We start from the raw sequence: 19,899 nt of genomic DNA, 5'->3' as shown, positions 1-19,899 counted from the left end.
TGTTTGAGCCCAGGAAGCATAAAATAGCAAATAATTAATTTAAAAAAAAAAGATCTACTGTATTTATTTGAAAGGACAATTATAGAAAAAGAGAAACAGAGAGAAATCTTCCACCTGCTGGTTTGCTCCCCAGGTGGCTGCAATGGCCAGGGCTGGGCCAGACTGAAGCCAGGAGCCTAATAGGTGTTGATGTATTGTATACTAATGATTTTTGTACTGGTTTCCTAAACAATCAGGCTTCAGAATAGCCTTCCAAAGATACATTTTAATTTATTCAGTTTTTCAGAAAGTTAAATCTGTAGCTATAAGTGGCTACATATGGCAGCATATTTCTTTATTAATGGTTTTACTGTTTTTTTTTTAAAGATTTATTTATTTATTTGAGAGGCAGAGTTACAGATAGAGAGAGGGAGAGACAGTGAGAGAGATCTGGTTCACTCCCTACATGGCTGCAATGGCCGGAGCTATGCTGATCTGAAGCCAGGAGCCAGGAGCTTCTTCCAGGTCTCCCACGTGGGTGCAGGGGCCCAAGGACTTGGACCATCTTCTACTGTTTTCCCAGGCCATAGCAGAGAGCTGGATCAGAAGAGGAGTAGCCGGGACTAGAACCAGCGCTCATATGGGATTCCAGTGCTTCAGGCCAGGACTTTAACCTGCTGTGCCACAGTGCTGGCCCAACTCTGCCTTTTGAATAAATAAATAAATTGTTCTTTTAAAAAAGACTAGTTTCATACTAAATACACAAAAAGAAAACAAATCAAAAAGTACAATTTAATTTTACCTAGCCAGTCTAACACTCCAAAAGTTAGTAATGCACCGCTAAGAAAATGACAGAAGTGGTGGGCATTGTGGTACAGCAGGTTCAGCTGCTTGCTTGGGACACCAGCATCCCACCCCCACTTCCTATCCAGCTTCGAATTCTGCTAATGTGCACCCTGGGAGGCAGCAGGTGATGGCTCAAGTAGTTGGTCCCCTGCAACCCACATGGGAGACCCGGATGGAGTTCCTGGCTCCTGGCTTTTGACCTGGCCCGGCCCTAGTCCTTGTTAACATTTGGGGAGTGGACCAGTGGATAGAAGGTATCTCTCTCACTCCCTCTCTGTGTATCTCTGTCACTCTTTCAAATAAAATAGAAATGAATAAACAGATTTTTTTAAAAAATCACACACTGCTTTTACTTTCAAATATTGATACAAAAATGTGAGATCAAAATATTAACAAATGGAATTCAATCATAACCAAGTGGATTTATGCTACTCAAGAACTGATGAATATTAGGAAATCTGGGAATATAATCTATCATGTACTATTTTTTAAAAGGTTTATTTATTTATTTGAAAGGCAGAACTACAGAGAGGCAGAGAGAGGGAGAGAGAGAGAAAAAGAGAGAGAGAGAGTGAGAGGTATCTTCCATCCATTGGTTCACTCAGCTCAATGGCCAGAGTTGAGCCAATCCGAAGCCAGGAGCTTCTTCTGGGTCTCCCACGCAGGTGCAGGGGCCCAAGGACTTGGACCATCTTCTACTGCTTTCCCAGGCCATAGCAGAGAGCTGGATTGGAAGTGGAACAGCTGGGACTTGAACTGGTGCCCATATGGGATGCCGGCACTGCAGGCAGTGGCTTTGCTCACTGTGCCACAGCGCTGGCCCTCTATCATATGCTATTAATAAACCAAAGAAAATCACGTGTTCATTTTGATAGGTACAGAAGATGCATTTGACACAAATTAGCAGACTTTCTGATTTACCAACAAACTCTTCTTGATAGACTATAAAAGCATCAACACTTCTTTGATGGTAGAAAATATGTGTATCTCAAATCAAAGATAGCGTTATGCTTAATGGTTACATCCTAAGAGTATTCTCATTGAAATCAAGAATGGTTTAAGTCTGAGTTAAACTTCCACCTGTGAGGCCGGTGTCACATATGGGTGCCAGTTCGAGTCCCAGCTGCTCCACTTCCAATCCAGCTCTCTGCTATTGCACCTGGGAAAGCAACAGAAGATGGCCCAAGTGCTTGGACCCCTGCCACCCACATGTGAGACCCGGAAGAAGCTCCTGACTCCTGACATCAGCTCAGCCTTGCCTGTTGTGGCCATTTGGGGAGTGAACCAGCAGATGAAAGATCTCTCTCTCCTTCTCTGTCCCTCCCTCTCTCTGAAATTCTTTCAAATAAATAAATAAATCCTTTTTAAAAGAACAGTGACTTAGGTGGCCTACTGTCTTGTGCTACAGTCATCTAAATTTTTTTCAAGTATTAGCCAAGTCCATGAGACAAGAGAGATACAGAAGCATATAAATACTAGAAATGAGGAAACACAATGATGATTGTATGCAGGTAGTAACATTGTATGTCTCAAATGTCCTAAAATTTGTATCGTTATAAAGAATGTAGAATGTCCTAAAAATCTATTATGGACAAGAAAAGTTTGGCGTGTGGCTAGCTATAAAATATAAAATATTAATAGCTTTCTTATCACTGACTGGTATGAAACAGTCTCATTTATAAAGGAATGAAAAAGGCAAGATACCCAGGAATAAACTTAATAATCCAAGATACTATATTACGAAGAAAAAAATCTTAAAACACTTTTAAAAGGCAGATCTTATGTCCTCTACAGTAGACATAAACAAATGGAAGGACATACATCATCCTTGGATAGAAAGACTAAATAAAGATAGAATTTAAAAGCATAACGTTAAATGTAATGAAGATGTCTAAATTGTCCTATGAGTTCATTTGTATCCAAGCTATAAAACAGGTGGGAATTTTGGAATGGACACATGGATGAAATGATACTGTTTATCTAAGGCAGTGGTTCTCTGTGTGGTCACAGCTTGGCCCCATCCTCCAACCCGGCTAACAGTTGACAACACCTGCAGACTTTTCTGATTATCACAACTGGAAGCTGATACTGACCTCTAGTGGCCAGAGGCCGTCAGTGCTACTAAACATCTTCTGCACACAATACCATTCCCCAGTTACCTGAGCCAAAATGTCAATAGTACGGTTATTAAAAAAGCCTTGGTGTAGAAAAACAAATATTCTAGAATTATCAGAAATGGTAATCAAGGGACTAACCTCAAACATCTGGGAATCGTGGTAGAACTAGGCAGCTCACTGGAACAGTGGAGAAAATCCAGAATACATCGGCAGATTTGGTGTCCAGTAAAGGTGTTGTTTCACCTCAAAATGGAGAAATCACTCAAAAATAATAACTGAATAAGTTCTTTAGGAAAAAATAAGGATGAGTTTCTGTCTCATTCCTCTCATCAAAAGAAATTCCGGGGGCAGGTGTTCAGCCTGGCAGCTGATGGTGATGAAGACGCCTGCATCTGGGGCTGCATTGTGCTGTAGTGGGTTAAACCACTGCCTGATGTCCTGGCTTCTGAGGCCATCTGGGGAGTGAGCCAGCGGATGGAAGAGTGAGGTCTCTCTCTCTCTCTCTCTCTCTCTACCCCCCCCCCCACCGTCCCAACTCTGCCTTTAAAAAATATATATATATGGGATGCCTGCATCCCATATCAGTGTATGTGTGTTTGAGTTCTTGCTCCAGCTCTTGACCCCAGCCTTCTGCTAATGCAGACGTTGGGAGGCAGTGGTGATGGCTCAAGTAGTTGAGGTCTTGCCACCCAATGTGGGAGACCTGGATTGAGTTCCTGCCTCCTGGTTTTGGTCCTGGCCCAGCCCCAGCTCTTGTAGGCACTTAGGGAGTAAACCAGTGGATGAGAGCACTAGCTGCCACTCAAATAAATAAAAATAATTAACTTTATTAAGATTTACTTTTTTAAGGTATTTGAAATGCAGTATGACAGGAGGTGGGAGAGGCAGAGAAAGAAATCTATCCACTGGTTCACTCCCCAAATGACCACAACATCTTGGACTGGGCCAGGCCAAAGCCAGGAGCCTGTAACCCCATCCTGGTCTCCCATGTTGGTGACAGGGTCCCAAGAATGGGACATCTGTTGCTGCTTTCTCAGGCATGTTAACAGAGAGCTAGATTGGAAGCAGAGCAGCTGGAACCCACACTAGCACTCTGTTACTGGTGTTGCAAGCAACAGCGTATCCTGCTGTTGTGCTACAATCTTGTGGTACAAGGCTCACTTCCCATAAATAAAATTTTTTAAAGAATTAGCTTGGGGCCAGAGTTGTGAGATAGTGGGTAAAGCTACCACCTGCAGTGCCAGCATCCAATATGGGTGCAGGTTTGTGTCTTGTGTCTCTCTTACCTGCTCCACTTCTTTTTTTTTTTTTTTTTTTTTTTTTTTTTTGGCAGACAGAGTGGACAGTCAGAGAGAGAGACAGAGAGACTTCTGATCTAGCTCCCTGTGCGTGGGAAAAAGTAGCAGAAGATGGCCCAAGTGCTTGGATGAAGCTCCTGGCTCCTGGTTTTAGACTGGCACAGCCTTGACCATTGCAGCCACTGAGAAGTGACCCAGCAGATGGAAAATCTCTCACTCTCTCTGTCTCTCCTTCTCTCTCTGTAACTCTTTCAAATAAATAAAAAAAATCTTTTAAAAATAATTAGCTTTAAAAGTAAAAGTGAATTAAAGATCTCAGTGTTAAAAGTGAAACTATCAAAGTTACCAAGAGAAAACATCAGAGAGTTAATTTGTAGTCTTAGCCTTGGTAGTCTCAGCCTTTGTAAGTAAGAACAAACACAAGAGTCATAAAAGAAAAGATGAAAAATGTAATTGCATAAAATATTTTAAAAACTGGAAAATATTTGCAGTACATGTGACACAGGACTTATTTACAAAGGTTTACACATATGAGTAAGAAAAAATAATACAATTGAAAAATGTGTTGTAGCTCTCACAAGAAAGAAATACAGATAGCAGTAGCAAGATGTTAAGCCTCACGTATAGCTACAGAAATACAAATCAAAACACTGGGCATGTGGCTTAGTGGGTAAGATGCCACTTGGGATGCCTGTGTCCTGTGCCTGTCTTGGAGTCTCAGCTCCGCTCTCAATTCTGCCTTCCTGCTGGTGCACTCTGGGAGGCAGCAGATAATGCCTCAGGCATTGGGTCGCTGCCATCCAACAGGGAAACTTGGATTGAGTTCCTGGCTCCCAGCTGTGGCCTGGCCCCACCCCCAGCTGCTGTGGGCATCTGAGAGTGAGCTAGTAGGTGGGAGCACTGTCTCTCTCTCTGCACTGCTCAAGTAAATAAAAATAAATTAAAAACCCAATAATTAAATATATGATTTCCCATAACCGATTAGCAAAAATTATTTCTGGTGCTGTTAAGAATGTTAAGGAGGAGCCGGCGCCGTGGCTCAATAGGCTAATCCTCCACCTTGCGGCGCCGGCACACCGGGTTCTAGTCCCGGTCGGGGCACCGGATTCTGTCCCGGTAGCCCCTCTTCCAGGCCAGCTCTCTGCTATGGCCAAGGAGTGCAGTGGAGGATGGCCCAGGTGCTTGGGCCCTGCACCCCATGGGAGACCAGGAAAAGCACCTGGATCCTGGCTCCTGCCATCGGATCAGCGCGGTGCGCCGGCTGCAGCGGCGGCCATTGGAGGGTGAACCAACGGCAAAGGAAGACCTTTCTCTCTCTGTCTCTCTCTCTCACTGTCCACTCTGCCTGTAAAAAAAAAAAAAAAAAAAAAAATCTCTCTGTGTGTCACTCTGCCTTCCAAATAAATAGATCTTTAAAAAAAAAAAAAAAAAAAAAAAGAATGTTAAGGAGGCCGGCGCCGCGGCTCACTAGGCTAATCCTCCGCCTTGCAGCGCCGGCACACCGGGTTCTAGTCCCGGTCGGGGTGCCGGATTCTGTCCCGGTTGCCCCTCTTCCAGGCCAGCTCTCTGCTGTGGCCAGGGAGTGCAGTGGAGGATGGCCCAAGTGCTTGGGCCCTGCACCCCATGGGAGACCAGGATAAGTACCTGGCTCCTGCCATCGGATCGGCGCGGTGCGTCGGCCACAGCGGCCATTGGAGGGTGAACCAATGGCAAGGGAAGACCTTTCTCTCTGTCTCTCTCTCTCACTGTCCACTCTGCCTATCCAAAAAAAAAAAAAAAAGAATGTTAAGGAGCCAGCACACCATACATGATTGGTGTATGCAGCCAATGGGCAATAATTACCTAAATGTTAAGTGTGTGTTACCTTTAATTGGCACTCATCATTACTGATATACTTGAGAAAGGATGCCTGTATGTATGAGCAAGGTGTCTCTTTGCATCATTATTTATAATAGTAGAATAATAGATAAAACCACAGTGCGTTATCAGTGCGAGGTTGGTTGAATAATGAGATTTTGGAAGAATGAAATTGTTGCAGCCATAAAAAATGGACACAGGCATTTTAGATGTATGGAAGTTCATGGAGGGGCAGGCATTTTGGCGTAGCCATTAATCTGCCTCTTGGGTTGCCTGCATCTCTTATTGGAGTGCCTCGTCCAAGTCTAATTCTGCTTCCTGCTAATGTATACCCTGGGAGGCAGAAGGAAATGGCTCAAGTACTCGGGTCCCTGCCACCCCCTGGGAGACCCATGTTGAGTTATAGGTTCTCACCTTTGGTCTGGCCCAGCCCCACTGTTGCAGACATTTTGGGAGTGAACCAGTGAAAGATCTTTCTCCCTCTCTCCCTTTCTCCCTCTTTCTCTCTTACTCTGCCTTTCAAATTAAAAAAAAAAAAAACAGTTCATAGAAAAATGGAATTAAAACATTAAGTTGATTTGGGTGCAAAGATTTTTGAAACTCATGCATCTTTTTTCATAATATGGATGTTCCTTGAACCCATGAACTATTTGAAGACCATTCAAACTAAACAGGGAAAGATCTCTAAGTTATAGTAGTAAGTGGGGAAAATAACATGGTGCAGGTAGCATGATCTCACTTTTTAAATCCTATGTTAAATTTTATATATATATATATAAAGTCTATGTTAAATTATAACTGTTCTTTGAAGACTGCTACCAGAATTAAAAACAATGAGGAAAGATTGTTGCTTTTAGATTTTTCTGTACTGTTTGAAACATTTCAACATATGCATACATGCTACAAAAATTTTAAAGCAGTAAATAGAATTCATAACATTAACTTTCCCCTGCCCCTTCCCCAACTTCTTCCTCATCCACTTGCCTTTTGTGGTCTATCTTGGCCATTTGTTAGTGGATTATTTTGTCAGGCTCCTTAGTTCAGAATTCTGCTGGACGACCTTGGTTTGATACTAGTCAAGTCTCACACTCCCAGGTATTGACTTCCTTCTCCATCAGCTGAAGGAAGTCCAGCCCTGTGCTGTCATCTGTGTTGACAGATCTCTTATAGGATGGAGGTCTCAGAAGACTGGATCACCTAGTGACGTCATAGCCGTCTTAGTCTGTGTCAGTGCACTCTCTGTCTGTATGGTGAAATTGCCTAACGAAGCATTTGTCAGAAAGTAGCCCGTTGTTAAGGTACACTTGACTGCATCTACCTGTGTGCTATGCAGCGACGTAGGACAGAGCTCTCTGAATCCTGCATCAGCGGAAAATGGCCATTGCAACGTATTTCAGTTATCATTCTCCTAGCTCTTCACATCCTGTTGGTCAGTTATTTTAATGAAATTAAATTATTCTTCCTAATAACTATTGAATCTGAAAGTTACGTTTTGCCTCTGGTGCTTTTTATCTTTCAGGGTTGGCAGTCTCAGCTTTTGAAGAGTTGACATGTTTTAAGATTTATTTATTATTTACATGTTTATTTAAAAGAGAAAGAGAGAGAATGAGAGAGATTGATCTTCCATCTGCTGGTTCACCCTCTGAATGGCCACCACAAGCCAGGGCTGGACCAGACTGAAGCCAGGAGCCAGGAACTCCATCCTGGTCTCCCACATAGATGGCAGGGCCCCAAGCACTTGGGCCATCTTCCACTGCTTTCCCAGGGGCATTAGTAGGAAGTTGGATCAGAAGTGTGGGAGCCCGGATTTGAACTGGCACTCCCATATGGGATGCTGGCATCACAGGCTGCAGCTTAACCACTGCTCCACAAAGCCAGCCCTAGAGTCGGCACTTCTGTTCATTGTCGTGATAGCCCCAACCTTCGTGGTGAATCTGGTCCATTAGAACCGACCATGGGGAGCAGCGGTGGGCAACGTTTCTCTGTTGTGGTGGTTATCACCCCTGCAATCGCACAATAGTGTTTGAGCAGTCATTTGAATGTTTGATTGCATTTGGTCTTTATTTTACAAGCTTGAAAAGTAGGAAAATGAAAACACTGGGTGTAGTCATAAGAGCAGGTTTTCTCCATACAGTTGGAGACAAAGATGGAAATAAGTTACTGTGCAGAAATGGCATCCCCCAAGACAGGCAGGAAGTGTATCATCGAAAACTCTGCATTTGATGCTAATGAGTGCGACTTTTATATTTCAGGAAATGGACAGCTGTGATCTCTTTTTTGTAAAAAATAAAAATATGTGTGTATATTTGTATGTGTTTATATATACATGTATATGCCAAGGAAAGGATTTGAAAGGATGTATGTTAAATTGTTTGCAATGATAACCTTTGGAGAATGGATTTAGAAGGGAGAGGATTTATGTGATTTTATTTATACTGGGTAGGATACTGTGCTTTTATTTCTGTATTGTTTGAATTTTTTAACAAGTATGTATTATTTTTGTAATAAAACTTTTGTCGAAAGAGAAGAGCAGCTAGCCTTGTGGTGCGGTGGATTAAGCCACCACTTATGACACCAGCATCCCGTATCAATCACTGCTGCTCTGTCTCTAGTCCAGCTCCCTGCTAATGGCCCTGGGAAGGCAGAGGAAGATGGCCCAAGTGCGTGGGTCCCTGCACCCATGAGGGAGACCTGGATGGAGTTCCTGGCTCCTGCCTTCAGTCTGGCCGGGCCCTGGTTGTTGTAGCCATTTGGGGAATGAACCAGTGGGTGAAGAACTCTGTTGCTCTGACTTTCAAATAAATGAATACATCTTTAAAAAGAAAAGAAATGACTTTCGTTCCCCATTGGATGCTCTTGCCACTTAAAGTAGCTCTCTTACAGGCTCATCTGTGAAGGCAAACAGTCAGGTCAAAGGAAGTAAGAGAACTAGTGGTGATAAAGGAGGGTGCTTCAAAAAGTTCATGGAAAACGTGCATCCTCTTTCAATTCCATTCTTTCATCATTTTTTAAAAGTACCCTTGGCCAGCGCTGCTGCTCACTAGGCTAATCCTCCGCCTTGCGGCGCCGGCACGCCGGGTTCTAGTCCCAGTCGGGGTGCCGGATTCTGTCCTGGTTGCCCCTCTTCCAGGCCAGCTCTCTGCTGTGGCCAGGGAGTACAGTGGAGGATGGCCCAAGTGCTTGGGCCCTGCACCCCGTGGGAGACCAGGATAAGTACCTGGCTCCTGCCTTCGGATCAGCGTGGTGCGTCAGCTGCAGCGCGCTGGCCGCGGCGGCCATTGGAGGGTGAACCAGCAGCGGGGGAAGACCTTTCTCTCTCTCTCTCTCTCTCTCTCTCTCACTGTCCACTCTGCCTGTCAAAAATAAATAAATTAAATAAATAAATAAATAAATAAATAGTACCCTTGAATATTTGATGGGAAAGGCGTAATTGTAAATTTTATTTATATAAACTCTTAGGAGGGCAGAATTCTTTCTATGGCATTCAAGTCTTAGTTTTTGAACTTTCAACTTTGGGGCAGGTTTTCTATAATGCTTAGTATGGCATTACTTGTATTTTTTTCTCCACTATATTGATATTTTAAATATTTATTTATTTGAAATGTAGAGTAACTGAGAGGCAGAGAGAGAGAGAGGTCTTTCATCTGCTGGTTCACTCCCCAAATGGCTGCAAAGGCCAGAGTTGAGCCGATCCGAAGCCAGGAGCCAGGAGCTTCCTCCAGGTCCCCCACAAGGGTGCAGGGGCCCAATGACTTAGGCCATCTTCTACTGCTTTCCCAGGCCATAGCAGAGAGCTGGATCAGAACCAGGGTCTAGAACCAGTGCCCATATAGGATACTGGCACTGCAGGCGGCGGCTTTAGCTGCTATGCCACAGCGCCAGCCTGAAACTATATTGATTTTGAGAAGGATTTTATGAAATTGTGATACTGCGATGTTTGAACTCACAACAGCTGAACATGTAATGATCCCATGTTGTACCCTTTCCTGGGCACTGATATTTCTTTTATTTATTTATTTTATTTTTTATTTTTTGACAGGCAGAGTGGACAGTGAGAGAGAGAGACAGAGAGAAAAGTCTTCCTTTGCCATTGGTTCACCCTCCAATGGCCGCTGCGGCCGGCGCGCTGCGGCCGGCGCACCGCGCTGATCCGATGGCAGGAGCAAGTGCTTCTCCTGGTCTCCCATGGGGTGCAGGGCCCAAATACTTGGGCCATCCTCCACTGCCTTCCCGGGCCACAGCAGAGAGCTGGCCTGGAAGAGGGGCAACTGGGACAGAATCCGGCGCCCCGACCGGGACTAGAACCCGGTGTGCCGGCGCCGCAAGGTGGAGGATTAGCCTAGTGAGCCGTGGCGCCGGCTCACTGATCTTTCTTAGGGCGAATCCTTCAAACCGAGTACCAGGAGAAAAGGTTCAACTTCCGGTAATAATATTGTCACCTTACACTTGCGTGTAGCTCTGACTCCCAGCTAATGCAGAGTAGCGGAACTGTGAATCAGGAAACATGGACCTTCTGGAAGCCCTTCCATTCTTTTTAAAAAATATTTATTTATTTGAAAGGTGGAGTTACAGAGCAGAAGTAGAACCAGAGAGGGAGAGGTCTTCCGTCTGTTGGTTTACTCTCCAAATGACTGCAATGGCCAGGGCAGAGCCACAGAAACCAGGGGTCAGGAGCTTCATCTGGATCTACCTCATGGGTGCAGGGGCCCAACAACCTGGACCATCTTCCACTGCTTTCCCAGATGCATTAGCAGAGAGCTGAATCATAAGTGAAGCAGCCGGGTCTTGAACCAGTGCCCATATGGGATGCCGGCACTGCAGGTGGAGGCCTAACCTGCTATATGCCGCAGTGCCAGCTCCAATCTCTTCCATTCTTTACAAGACCATTTCCAGTGGCTGGGGCCCAGGCTGTCCCCTGGGGGCTCTTCCCAAGTTTGCTTCAACAGTAACAAGAACCCTGCAGTGACAAAGGTCGCAAACAGGCATCTGCCGCCATGTTTGAGCTCTGCCACCTGTGCACCCTGTGTCAGCATCTGTTACCTCACTTCATTCTCACAACAGCTTTAAGAAGAACATGATATATTTTTTATTAGAAAGGCAGTTCCAGAAAGACCGAGAGAGAGAGAGAGAGAGAGAGATCTTCCATCCACTGGTTCACTCCCCAAAGGCTGCCATGGCCAGGGCTGAACCAGACCAAGTCAAGAGCCAGGCGTTTCCTCTGGGTCTCCCACGTGGGTGTCAAGACCCAACCTCTTGAGCCATCTTCCACTGCTTTCAGGGGTATTAGCAGGCAGCTGGATCAAACGTATGGCAGCCTGGAGTTAAACTGATGTTTTGATATGGATGCCTGCGTCACAGGCAGCCCCTTAACCAGCTGTGCCACGACACCGGCCCCAGAACATGATATTTTATTTTTATTAGTTTTATTTTTTAAAGATTTATTTATTTGAGAGGCAGAGTTACATAAAGAGAGAGGGAGATGGCTGGCGCCGCGACTCACTAGGCTAATCCTCCGCCTTGCGGCGCCGGCACACCGGGTTCTAGTCCCGGTCGGGGCGCCGGATTCTGTCCCAGTTGCCCCTCTTCCAGGCCAGCTCTCTGCTGTGGTCAGGGAGTGCAGTGGAGGATGGCCCAAGTCCTTGGGCCCTGCACCCCATGGGAGACCAGGATAAGTACCTGGCTCCTGCCTCCTGGCCGCGGTGGCCATTGGAGGGTGAACCAACGGCAAAAAGGAAGACCTTTCTCTCTGTCTCTCTCTCTCACTGTCCGCTCTGCCTGTCAAAAAAAAAAAAAAAAAAAAGAGAGAGAGAGAGAGAGGGAGAGACAGAAAGAGAGAAGAGAGAGATCTTCCATCTGCTGGCCCACTCCCCAAATGGCCACAACAGCTGGAGCTGGGTCAATCCAAAGCCAGGAACCAGGAGCCAGGAGCTTCTTCCAGGTCTCCCATGCAGGTGCAAGGGCCCAAGCACTTGGGTCATCTTCCTCTGCTTTCCCAGAGCTGGGTCTCAAATTGACACCCATATGGGGATGCTGGCGCCGCAGGCGGAGGCTTAACCTACTACACTGCGGCTCCGACCTTGAACATGATATTTTATTCAGACCAGGAAACCTGGCTTCAGAAAGGTCAGACAACTCTTTATCTCCCATGCCCTCCTGGGTTTCCACTGTTTCCTTTCCGGCTCTTTCCAATGGATTTCCTTCCCGAATTAGTAGCCCTGTTCTCATTCTTCCTCTTCTCCCTGAGGTGCCCTTTGCATATAACTTATCTTGCCTAATAGATGTAGGTTTTAGAGAATGGGGCTTCCTTGTGTGCTGCCAGTAGTGGGCCCTGCCTGCCCCCATGAACTGCTCTCTCTGTGGAGTGAAATGTCAGGGAAGCCTGCACAGAGCTGTGGAGCAATCCAGCCACCAGGTGGCAGTACTGCCAAAAGTACCAGCCCTGACAAAGGGTTTCATTATCTGACTACAGAAACAGCCCTTGACTTTGAATTTTTGAGTGCTTACTGTGAGCCCAGTACTGTTCTGGGCAACAGAGAAACATCGATGACCAAGACAAAGATCTCTGCCTTCATAGAGCTACGTGGACGGGGTGAGAGAGTTAGCCAAGGTGGATGGAAGGCTGGGAAAGGCCACTCCAGCAGGTGCAGCCTCTTAAAGCCCAGGCCCTGCAACGGCTGTTTTTGGCCCGAAGGCCACTGGTGTTGCAACAGAGTGAGCAGCTGTGGGAGAGGAGGCAGAGACTGGGCAGGGGGTTGTGGGTCATTGTCAGGACCCTGAATGTTTGCTCTGACTCCACTGGGGAACTTCTGCAACCACAGAGCAAACATGTGGCCCAACTTTAGTTTGAAAGGAGATGTCTAGCTGCCTCTTGAGAGTGGATGGATGGAGTGAGGAGGCCAGAGGGAAGTAGCCATATCCTGGGCTGGGGTGGGGAGCATGGGGCTGGGGAGCAACAAGAGTTGGGTCCTGTATATTTTCCACTTTGATGTATTTGAGAGACAGAGAGTGCACGCGCTGCCATCCACTGGTTCACTCCCCAGGTGCCCCCAACATCTGAGGCTGGAGCCAGGAGTTGGGTCTCCCACATAGGGGACAGGAACTCAAGTATTTGATCCATTACTGCTGCCTGCCGGGGTCTGCGTTGGGAGGAAGCTGGAGTCAGGAGCTGAAGCTGAGAATTGAACCCAGGTAATCTGATAAGGGTGCAGGCTGCTTAACCAGTGTCTCCACCACTAGGCCAAACACCCACTTCTGGATATATTTTGAAAGGTAGAGCCAGCTGGTTCTAAACTCTCCTGAGGAGGTATTTTAAACTGTGGTAAAACACACCTAACATAAAATTTACCATCTTAGCCTTTTTTTTTTTTTTTTTTTGACAGATGGAGTTAGACAATGAGAGAGAGAGACAGAGAGAAAGGTCTTCCTTCTGTTGGTTCACCCCACAAACGGCTGCTACGGCTGGCGCTGCGCTGATTCGAAGCCAGGAGCCAGGTGCTTCTTCCTGGTCTCCCATGTGGGTGCAGGTGCCCAAGCACTTGGGCCATCCTCCACTGCCCCCCCCCAAGCCACAGCAGAGAGCAACCAGGACTAGAACCCAGCGCCCATATGGGACGCCGGCGCCGCAGGTGGAGGATTAACCAAGTGAGCCACGGCGCCATTTTTAAGTGCTCAGTTCAGTGGCGTTACATACATTCACATTGTGCAACCATCACCAACATCCACGTGCAGAATTCTTTTCATCTTGCACAACCGAAACTCTGTACCCATTGAACTATTATAGCTCTGTTGCCCCCAGCCTCTGGCAACCACTGTTTCTTTCTGTCTCTGTGAATCTAACTACCCTAGGAACCTCATAGCAGTCCAGTCATTCGCTGTTTGCACTTTTGTGGCTGGTTTTTTTTTTTTTTTCTCTCAGCATAGGGTTGTCAGTGTTCATCTGTGTTGTAGCATGTGCCAAAATTTTCTTCTTCGTAAAGCTAAATAATATTCCACTGTGTATATTTACTGTGTTGTCTTTACCCATTCATTCACTGATAGACACTTGGGCTGTTTCTGCCTCTCGGCTGTTGTGGAAAATGAGGCTTTGGATACAACTGTATAGGCATTTCTTTGGGCCTCTGCTTTCACTTCTTTTTTTTTTTTTTTTTAACAAACTAGGTATTGGAATTGCTGGATGACCCTGATGGATTTTTTTTTTTTAAAGTTACTTATTAATTTGAGAGACAGCAAGGGCTCCCATCTGCTGGTTCACTCTTCAGGTGCCTGCAACAGCCAGGGGGGGCAAATTTTGGGGGGGGATCTGGAAACCCTATCCAGGTCTCCCACATGGGTGGCAGGAGCACAACTGCTTGAGCTGGCGCCACTGCCTCCCAGGACCCTTCCTGAGGGATTTTAAGGTGGGCAGAGTCAGATCTCTGCCCGCGTTAGCTGTGGAACTTGTGAGAAGAGTCTGACGTGTTCTCTTCAGATGACAGCTGGCCAGAAGGAGATTCGTGTAGCCACTTAGGTGACCATCTTAGAAACCGGAAATACACGGAAGTGCTTAGATGATTCTATGCATAGCACATTGGGGATTGAAAAGCTGTCACTATTTTATAGTACTGTTTTCTCAAAGTCAGATGAAATAAATGTTAAGTGCCAGTTCTGGGGCCGGCACTCTGGTGTAACAGGTAAAGCCTCCACCTGCAGTGTTGGCATCCCATATGGGCACCAGTTCAAGTACTGGCTGCTCCACTTCCGATCCAGCTCTCTGCTATGGCCTGGGAAAGCAGTGGAGGATGGCCCAAGTCCTTGGGCCCCTGCACCCGCGTGGTAGACCCAGAAGAAGCTGCTGGCTCCTGGCTTTGGATCGGCCCAGCTCCAGTTATTGCAACCATTTGGGGGAGTGAACCAGTGGATGGAAGACTCCTCTTTCTCTCTCTCCCCAACTCCCCTCTGCTTCTGCCTCTCTGTAACTCTGCCTTTCAAATAAATAAATAAATCTTAAAAAAAAAAAAAAGTGCGCATTCTCCCTTGGCCACCCTTGGTGTTAATGCTTGTAGAGTCTTAGACATCTCAGGATATTATTAATGAGGACAAAGCAATTCATGATTCCATTGTCAAGACGGGCTCACTCCTTGCTGATACACACACCAGCCGTTCTTCAATTACTTGGGGTAGAGCTAGGCTACACTTGGGGCTTCGACCTGCAATGTCTGTCCTCTCTGACATGGGAAGAAGTGACCCTGAGTTCCAGGGGAAAATAGACGGGAGCACCCATGTGCTGGTCCACTCACCAAATGCCCACAATGGCCAGGACTGGGCCAGAAGTCAGAAACTCAGTGCGGGTTTTCCACGTGGGTGACAACTACTTGAGCCATTACCTGATGCTTCCCAGGGTGTGCATTAGCAGGAAGCGGGAACTGGAAGCAGAGCTGGGACTGTTTATTTAAGTGGTGGTATGTGTGCAGGGAAGCAGCATGAGAATGGCCCCGACTCAGGCTTTTATAACCAGCCTGCTTGCAAGAACTACTGACTCATAGCAAGGCCCCAGTGACCTAAGGCCCTCCTAGGCCACCTCCTAAACGACATAATTGGATTAAGCCTCTTCCCTCTTGGGACTGTTAACCTATGACTTTGGGGTTTAAATGTCTACTAAGAGTTTGGGAGCCAAATCCTATTCAGACCATAACAAGGACCATGCTAATCCTCTCTGGATTGTTGTAGTTGTACTATTCCTACTGCTGAAGCAAATCCCCATTGTAATTTTTTAATTAGATAACTTTTAAATATTTAATTACTTACTGGTTCACTCCATTAGCAGCCTCTCTTAGTACAAAGTGTTTTTGGTTTATCCTCAAGGGTTTTCCAAGTGGACGGTTAGGTCAGCAGCAGATGAAATGCCTTTTGTCTCTTCCGTGCCAGTAGTTGCTCCTTTTACTTCTGGCCCCTGCTGTTTTAAGTGTGTGGCCTGCCTTGTGTTAAACAGCAGTGACAGCTTTGATTTGTTCTCACTTTACTGTGGCATTTCACCATTAAATATGATGTGGAGGGGCCGGCACTGTGGTGTGGCGGGTAAAGCTGCCGCCTGCAGTGCCGGCATCTCATATGCACACCGGTTCTAGACCTGGATGTTCCACTTCCAATCCAGCTCTCTGCTATGGCCTGGGAAAGCAGTAGAAGATGGCGGAAGTCCTTGGGCCCCTGCACCCATGTGGGAGACCCCAAAGAAGCTCCTGGTTCCTGGGTTCGGATCAGCACAACTTCGGCCGTTGCGGCCATTTGGGGAGTGAACCAGCAGATGGAAGACATCTCTCTTTCTTTCTGTCTCTGTCTCTCTCTCTCTGTAACTCTGTCTTTCAAATAAATAAATAAATCTTTAAATATGATGTGGAAGGCTGGCCTAGAATACTTGTTTTGCATGTCAAGTCTTTCTCTTCCTGTTTGCTATCAGGACTGAGTGATGGGTTTTATGAAATGCCTCCTAGGCATTTTGTTATTACTTTGATTATTGCTTCTCTTTTTTTTACCCTGGAGTCTCTTTCAGGAAATTAAACTATGTGTATACTTGGTCTCTTGGGGACACAGTTATCTTCCACACCACATATTTTTTTAGACACTTTTGATCACCTTCATCGTCCTCTGATTTTGTTTTATCACCCAATATGCTTTGCTTTGTATGTTTCTTTACTGCAACTCTTACATTTTTAATCATTAGTCTGATTTCTTTGATTTCAAATTTCTTCTTCATGACTTCTTGCCCTATTTGCATGCCATAAAATATTCTTGAATTGCACCGAGAATACAAATTAGAGATTTTCTAAGCTCTCCTTTTTCTTCCAGTAACTTGGTTTCACAGGGGCGTATTTACTTGGAATTCTCAGATGGTCACCTTTTATGAACTGCCAAAAGTTTCCATACAGATCTAGCAACTTCTTTTTACAGTTTGGGTTTGTCCAGAATTGGAAATTGGAATACGGTTTCCACTAACAGTGTGCAGCTATCGTGTCCTCTATTTTATGCCCAGTTGAAGGAAGAGGGGAAAATGTTTTTTGCATTAGTCGGGGGAGGAATGGTGAGGGCACCGTTTTTTCTTTATTTCCTTTGTGTTTTATTGTTGCTGTTGCTTTGGTTGCTGCCTGAAGGTGGCTGTACTGCTTCTTTCTGTGGGGAGCAACTGGAAGCAACTCGGACTAGACTAAGTTACTGGAATTAAGACTTATTCTATGCATCTGCTCTCCCACAATATGGCGCTGAGAAGGGAGAAGCAGCTTCTACACAGCTGCCTCCAGTTCAACCAATAAACTGTAGGACCTACTCCTGATTGGAGGAGAGCAGCGTACTCGGCGTGTGGGTAGCAGAGTTGGGATTGGTGGAAGAGGACTATAAAGGAGGAGAGAGACAACATGCACCAGGAACATCTAAGGGGAACATCTGAGGGAACACCTGTGCAGCCCCCGAGAGAGCCGGCCGGCGGTGTGCTGCTCCCCCGCGGAAGTGGGGAAAGTGGCCAGGGGGAACCGCCCTTCCACGGAGGTGGAAGGGTCGGTAGCCAACCCGGGAAGAACCAGCAGCAAACCCGGGGAGGGCCGAGCAGACAGAAGAACAGCGCAGGGTCCTGTGTCGTTCCTCCACGAAGACGGGGAGCGACACTTTCTGCTTGCGTGGCTGCCCTTGTGGTTGGCCCTGGCTTGTGTTGTTGAGGTCAGCTGGTCATGGTGATCTCCTTTGTTTGGCCTTCCAGAGGGATGCAGTCTGTCAGAATGGTCTCTGCAGTGCCCACGGCTGAGGTCACAGCCTGATGGGCCAGTTGTCCTGGGTTATCATGATCATTCCGTCATGTCCCCTTCAATGCCTATCTATGTGCTATGACAGGAAAAAGTCAATATAAAGCCCTGCTTATAAATTGGAGAAGAAATAGGAAGAAAACAATCTCTAGTTAAGTCAAAACCTGGCTTAGGTTGACATCAGTTTCACAGGAGGCTGAGAGCTCAGGGTAAACTTTTGAATAAAATGAAGTGTGACTCTTCTCTTGATTTACGTGTTGATTACATTCCTAGAAATTTCAGTGTCAAATAATAATACTTTATAAAACTGTTTTCATTACAGGCAGTTTTCCACCCTTGCACATGCTGGCCTCTCTTAAGAAATGGGAGTGGGCTGTAGACATGCACAAAGCTTGGGGCAAGAATGCAAATTTGCCCATGGTGCTCTGATTGGTCCTTGAATATTCTAGAAAAGAATGTCGTGTTTTAGGGATTTCAGATGACCTATTGGGCTGTGGATTGGATGAACATAACTTTCTTACTTGTTTTCATTGTTTTTGTCAGTAATGGGTAAATTTTGTAAGGTCAGATTTATTTATTTATTTATTTTTATTTTTATTTTTTTATTTATTTATTTTTTTACAGGCAGAGTGGACAGTGAGAGAGAGAGACAGAGACAAAGGTCTTCCTTTGCCGTTGGTTCACCCTCCAATGGCCGCCGCGGCCGACGCACCGCGCTGATCCGAAGGCAGGAGCCAGGTACTTATCCTGGTCTCCCATGGGGTGCAGGGCCCAAGCACTTGGGCCATCCTCCACTGCACTCCCGGGCCACAGCAGAGAGCTGGCCTGGAAGAGGGGCAACTGGGACAGAATCCGGTGCCCCAACCAGGACTGGAACCTGGTGAACCGGCGCCGCAAGGCGGAGGATTAGCCTAGTGAGCCGCGGTGCCGGCCCCAGATTTCTTTTTTCTTCTCAGCTTTTCCCCCTAAATTCTAATTTGATATTTTCTCATTTCTATCACTTTGCAATCTGTAGTCTATCTCAAAGATGCCAAAAAGATGCAATGGTTCTTCGAAGGGTATAATTTTTAGGTAAATTTTCTTCAGCCTCTAAACTGAAGTTAATATAAAGTTTGAATGTATTTCATAATTTTATTGAAATATTTTTTGAATGATTAGACCACTTTTTATTGTATTTAAATATATTTTTTACAATAATCATATATTCACATGCAGTTGAAGCAGATAATACAGACAAGGGTGCACACTTGATGCAACACTGAGACTGCGACTTTGGATACCACTTTGGATCAAGTTCTGGCTGTTCTGCTACAAATCCAGCTTCTTCCTGATGCATTGAAGGAAGCTGAAGAGGGGATCTTTATCTGTTGTGTTTTAAAATATTTTTATTTATTTTCATTTTATTTAAAAGGCAAAGAGACAGAGGAGAGAGAGAGAGAGGCAGACAGATGGAGAGAGATGCTCTATCTTATTTTTTCTTTGACAGGCAGAGTTAAACAGTGAGAGAGAGAGAGACAGAGAGTAAGGTCTTCCTTTTCTGTTGGTTCACCCCCCAAGTGGCCGCACTGTGCTGATCCAAAGCTGGGAGCCAGGTGCCCCCTCCTGGTCTCCCATGTGGGTGCAGGGCCCAAGGACCTGGGCCATCTTCCACTGCACTCCTGGGCCACAGCAGAGAGGTGGACTGGAAGAGGAGCAACAGGAACAGAACCGGAGCCCCAACCGGGACTAGAACCCGGTGTGCCAGTGCCACAGGTGGAGGATTAGCCTATTGAGCCAAGGCGCCAGCCTGAGAGATGCTCTATTCACTGGTTCACTTCCCAAACACTTTTTTATTTATTTATTTATTTTTTAACAGGCAGAGTGGACAGTGAGAGAGAGAGACAGAGAGAAAGGTCTTCCTTTGCCGTTGCTTCACCCTCCAATGGCCGCCGCGGCCGGCGCGCTGCGGCCGGCGCACCACGCTGATCCGATGGCAGGAGCCAGGAGCCAGGTGCTTTTCCTGGTCTCCCATGGGGTGCAGGGCCCAAGCACCTGGGC

General features: G+C 46.1%; 1 protein-coding gene across 5 annotated transcripts in view; it reads left to right on the top strand.

The window, feature by feature from the left end:
- The window catches only part of SPECC1 (sperm antigen with calponin homology and coiled-coil domains 1), a 337,615-nt gene that overhangs the window by 105,245 nt on the left and 212,471 nt on the right, over window positions 1-19,899 (top strand). The gene's annotated exons all lie outside the window — the stretch shown is intronic.

The sequence above is a fragment of the Oryctolagus cuniculus genome, chromosome 17 (assembly GCF_051225735.1).
Source record: "Oryctolagus cuniculus isolate XC-2025 breed Fujian yellow rabbit chromosome 17, ASM5122573v1, whole genome shotgun sequence".
NCBI lineage: Eukaryota > Metazoa > Chordata > Mammalia > Lagomorpha > Leporidae > Oryctolagus > Oryctolagus cuniculus.
The sequence above is the reverse complement of the archived record's forward strand: the minus strand, read 5'-3'. Positions and strand labels throughout refer to the sequence as shown.